Raw genomic sequence first — 5,705 nt, 5'->3', positions numbered from 1 at the left:
AAATTAGATCTTCACTTTGCTTTCGCTTTCAAGCACATCTTTCACAGTTTACAAAGCGAGGCCCAGCTGGAAATCCACAGCATGATTTCCAGGCATCAAACACAGTTACTTGGTTCAAAATAATTCCAAAATCTATAAATCTTTGTGTTGTTTGTCCCACAAACAGCAGAGCAATCTGATTTTTAGTGACACAGTTTATGGGATAAATGTGGGCCAGGTCACCATGCAGAACTACCCTGCTCTTCTTCAAAGTTGTGTCGTGGGATTATTTGCATCCAACTTGGGAGGGTAGATGAGGCCTCAGTTAGCATCTCAATTGAAAACTGGCACCTCTGACACTGTCGCATTCCCTCAATGCTACACTGGAGGGAATGCGACAGTGTCAGAGGTGCCAGTTTTCAATAGTGCACTAGGCCTCATCTACCCTCCCAAGTTGGATGCAAATAATCCCACGACACTCCAGGGAAGAAAGACCAAAGAACAAGTCAAAGTGACATAACAACTTTTTTAATTGAAACATGAAACAAGAAAGGTTGATCAATCTCACTCTTTCTGTAGGCAGCAGAGCATAGTGGTGTTGTCAGTGGACTAGTATTCCAGAGGTCCAGGGTAATGCTCTGGGGGCCTGGGTTCCAATCCCACCATGGCAGGTGGTAAAACTTGAATTAAATAAAAATCTGTAAATCTGACCATGAAACCATTGCTGCTAAAATTACTCTTTAGGAAAGGAAATGTGCTGATCCACAGCAATGTGGTTGACTGTTAAATTCCCTCTGGGCAAGGGTTAGCCAATGACACCCATAACCCATGAACTATTTCTATTGACAACAAATGTAGGGGTCCCTTTACAAACGGCACAATTCTATAACTCAGGGTTCCTTCTCACAAGTAAGAAAATTTATAAAGGAAATATCAGCCATGGTACAGTTGGTAGCATTCATATCTCTGTGTCCTTGAGCACATACTCTCCCGTGTAGTACTGGAGAAAGTGCTGAGTTATTAGAAGTGCTGGCTTCCAGATGACATATGAAACCAAGGTACCATTTATCCTTTGAGATGAACATAAAAGATTCCATGACTCTATTCAAAGAAGTGCAGAGGAGTTTTCCCTGATATCCTTATGAATATTTACCCTTCAAACAACATTACTAAAAAAAAGAGGTGTTAAGGGATATGGGGCAAAGGCAGGTCTATGGAGTTAGGTTATAGATCAGCCATTATCCCCTTGACTGGCAGAACATGTTCGAGGAGCCAAAGGGCCTACCTCTGTTCATAAGTTCTGAAAAATAGATTTTCTGGTTATTATCACATCGCTGTTTACTTGACATATATTGGCTTCCCATTCTTTAACATCCCTTCCTTAATAGCGACTATGTTTCAAAAATACTTAATTGGCTGTATAATATTTTGCGATGTCCTGAGATTATGAAAGGTGCTATGTAAAAACGAGTTCTTTCCTTATTTCTATGAAACATCAAATGAGAAGGCACTTCATTAACTAACTGGCTAACTTTCAAAAAAATTAAGTAACAATTGCCTTTTAAAGAATATATTATATTTTCAGCTGCAAATTAGAGAGTCCTCAAAACCAGCAATGCTGGTGCTGCATAATCTGCTGTTGTGTTAAAGAATGGTCCTTAAAGCAGTCCCAAAAGTTAAAACCCTTCTCTCAAACTTTAAGACAGGCACTCTCTTCATTATAGGGAGGGAAAAGACATAGAATAGCACAGCATAACCACGTGTTCACAAAAGAATGGCACGCACAGCACAAGCTGTAGTAAGGGTTGAACATTTTTAATTCTTAACTAGCAATCCACAATTGAAACAACCTCTCATGTGTCAGTGTGTGTTACTCTTGTGCATTATTTCAGGTATACACGTGGCACATACAATATTATCTGCATATCTGCACAAATATAGTTCACTATGTCCCACTGCTGCCTCTTGCTTACTGAACCACATTCCTTAGGATATAATGTGCCTTTCAAGTCTTAAGTATGGGGTTGTAAAGCTTAAGTTAATTAGTGGACACTTGAATGCTCAGTAACCTTTTTTTTGTTGCTAAATCCTTATTAAACTTTGAAAGAAACGGCTGTTATTAACTAAAATTGGCACTTGCATATTTCAAAGGAACAGATGAAAAGCATTTTGGGAGATAATTTGCAACAGTACTTTATTTTCTCAGAGAGAGTTTGTTTAACCCCTCCTCCCATATTTGCTCAGTTCTACCCATCCAACTAGATGGCAGAAAATCTAGAATAGATGCCTTATAGTCAGCTGTACATTAAACACAATTTTCAATCTCCTCCACTTTCCCAAGGTAATGGCAAAACAACTAGTTGACTGGCGTGTCAGTTCCAGAAACAAAAAAACACTTGCATTTATACAGTGCCTTTCCTAGCTCAGGACGTTCCAAAGCACTTTACAGCCAATGAAATACTTTTGAAGGATAGTCACTGTTGCAATATAGGATAAAAAGAAAATGCTTTTGATTAAACTTGCCAAATTATCCACTAACTCTTTCCCTGCCCCACACTGACTGTTTCGATGTCATAGTTCAGAGTTGCTTTTTTCATACATAAAAGGAGCAGTGTCCCTATCCACAAAGCGTTTGACAAACAGCTTAACATAATGATACAATCTGCATTAACAAAAGCAACAATTTGCATTTATATGGCACCCTTAACATACTAAAATGTCCCTATGTGCTTCACAAGAGCATTATCAAACAAAATTTGTCACTGAGCCACATTAAGAAGTCATAGCAGAGATGGCCAAAAGATTGGCCAACCAAGTAGGTTTTAAGGAATATATTAACAAAGAAGATTTATAGAGAAGTGGTGGGGTTTAGGGAGGGAATTCCAGAGCTTAAAGCCTAGGCAGCTGAAAACACAGCCACCAACAGCAAAGTGATTACAACCGGGGAAGCGAAAGAGACCCAAATTGGACGTGTGCAAATATTTCGGAGGATTGTGGCGCTGGAGGAGTATCCAGAGATAGGCAGGGGCAAGGCCAAGGGGGGTGGATTTGAAAACAAGAGTGAGAGTTTAAAATTGAGAAATTGCTAGTTCAGGTGCCGATGTAGGTCAGACAGCATAAGAGTGATGGGTGAATGGAATTTGATGCGAGTTAGGATATGGGCAGTAGAGGTTTGGAAGGAGTCATATGCATGGAAGATTAAAAAGCATTATTGCATTTCCTGTGCATGGCGTCACTGCGACAACCATCACAACCACAGCTCCCCTGCCAGTCCCCATCTCTGACAAACTTCAATAAAAGCTTTGTTGAAAATCTGCAACAGGGAGGAGATTAGAGGCAGAGTCAATCCATTTCGTGCCAACAGAGGTCTATCAGCACCATCTGCTGGTGCAGGATACAGTATCATCATTTCAGGGATAAACCTGCTAAAAGCAACAAATGGAGGGCAACTAAGGACATATAAGGGGAATAGGGCCACCTTTGGAAGTCCTCCAATCCTCCCAAAATTCCTGGGAAGCACCCAGATTTTCCCATCAGTCTCCCACCTTCCAACAGTCTTTTCCCAGGTCACTGTCCCAACTGGGTCGATTTTCTTTTTCCCAGCCACTGGACTAGTAGTTGCAATCGTGTCTGATGCTCCTTGTGGTCAACAATTAGGGATTAAAATCTGTCAGCCAGATTTCTGGGGTTTTTTTTGCAGTGTTCACAGAAAAGAAAAAGGAGGAACCTCAAGATGTCCCAAAGCACTTAACAGCCAATGACGTACTTTTGAGAGTAATCACTGTTATGATGCAGCAGCCAGTTTGCACATAGCCAAGTCCCACAAACACCTTAGCGACAGTGAAACAGGTAATCTGTTTTAGTGATGTTGGGTGACGGATAAATATTGGCCAGGAACATCAGGAAGAACTGTCCTGCCCTTCCCCTATTGTAGTAAACTGGGATCTTTCACTTCCACCAGAAAGAGCAGATAAGGCCTCAATTTAATCTCTCAATCAAAAGACACCATCTCCGACAGTGCAGCACTCCCTCAGTATTCCCCTTGCATTCAGGATGACCAGGGGTGGTGATGAAGTGAGAGTGAGGAGGAACAGGGGTGAAGGGGGAATGGGGGGGAAGTGAAGTGGGGGAGGGGGCGCTGAGGGGGCGCTGAGGGGGGGAGGGAGCGGTGAGGGGGGCGCAGAGGGGGGGAGGGGGCGCAGAGGGGGGCGCAGAGGGGGGGAGGGGGCGCAGAGGGGGGCGCAGAGGGGGGGAGGGGGCGCAGAGGGGGGCGCAGAGGGGGGGAGGGGGCGCAGAGGGGGGCGCAGAGGGGGGGAGGGGGCGCAGAGGGGGGCGCAGAGGGGGGGAGGGGGCGCAGAGGGGGGCGCAGAGGGGGGAGGGGGCGCAGAGGGGGGCGCAGAGGGGGGGAGGGGGCGCAGAGGGGGGCGCAGAGGGGGGGAGGGGGCGCAGAGGGGGGCGCAGAGGGGGGGAGGGGGCGCAGAGGGGGGCGCAGAGGGGGGGAGGGGGCGCAGAGGGGGGCGCAGAGGGGGGGAGGGGGCGCAGAGGGGGGCGCAGAGGGGGGGAGGGGGCGCAGAGGGGGGCGCAGAGGGGGGGAGGGGGCGCAGAGGGGGGCGCAGAGGGGGGGAGGGGGCGCAGAGGGGGGCGCAGAGGGGGGGAGGGGGCGCAGAGGGGGGCGCAGAGGGGGGGAGGGGGCGCAGAGGGGGGCGCAGAGGGGGGGAGGGGGCGCAGAGGGGGGCGCAGAGGGGGGGGGGGCGCAGAGGGGGGCGCAGAGGGGGGCGCAGAGGGGGGCGCAGAGGGGGGCGCAGAGGGGGGCGCAGAGGGGGGCGCAGAGGGGGGCGCAGAGGGGGGCGCAGAGGGGGGAGAGGGGGGCGCAGAGGGGGGAGGGGCGCAGAGGGGGGGAGCAGAGGGGGCGCAGAGGGGGGGGAGGGGGCGCAGAGGGGGGGGAGGGGGCGCAGAGGGGGGGGAGGGGGCGCAGAGGGGGGGGAGGGGGCGCAGAGGGGGGGGAGGGGGCGCAGAGGGGGGGGAGGGGGCGCAGAGGGGGGGGAGGGGGCGCAGAGGGGGGGGAGGGGGCGCAGAGGGGGGGGGGGAGGGGGCGCAGAGGGGGGGGAGGGGGCGCAGAGGGGGGGGAGGGGGCGCAGAGGGGGGGGAGGGGGCGCAGAGGGGGGGGAGGGGGCGCAGAGGGGGGGGAGGGGGCGCAGAGGGGGGGGAGGGGGCGCAGAGGGGGGGGGAGGGGGCGCAGAGGGGGGGGAGGGGGCGCAGAGGGGGGGGAGGGGGCGCAGAGGGGGGGGAGGGGGCGCAGAGGGGGGGGAGGGGGCGCAGAGGGGGGGGAGGGGGCGCAGAGGGGGGGGAGGGGGCGCAGAGGGGGGGGAGGGGGCGCAGAGGGGGGGGAGGGGGCGCAGAGGGGGGGGAGGGGGCGCAGAGGGGGGGGAGGGGGCGCAGAGGGGGGGAGGGGGCGCAGAGGGGGGGGAGGGGGCGCAGAGGGGGGGGAGGGGGCGCAGAGGGGGGGGAGGGGGCGCAGAGGGGGGGGAGGGGGCGCAGAGGGGGGGGAGGGGGCGCAGAGGGGGGGGAGGGGGCGCAGAGGGGGGGGAGGGGGCGCAGAGGGGGGGGAGGGGGCGCAGAGGGGGGGGAGGGGGCGCAGAGGGGGGGAGGGGCGCAGAGGGGGGGGAGGGGGCGCAGAGGGGGGGAGGGGGCGCAGAGGGGGGGAGGGGGCGCAGAGGGGGGGAGGG

This window comes from Cetorhinus maximus, chromosome 3, assembly GCF_964194155.1.
Source record: "Cetorhinus maximus chromosome 3, sCetMax3.hap1.1, whole genome shotgun sequence".
Lineage (NCBI taxonomy): Eukaryota > Metazoa > Chordata > Chondrichthyes > Lamniformes > Cetorhinidae > Cetorhinus > Cetorhinus maximus.
This window is presented reverse-complemented; position numbering follows the sequence as displayed.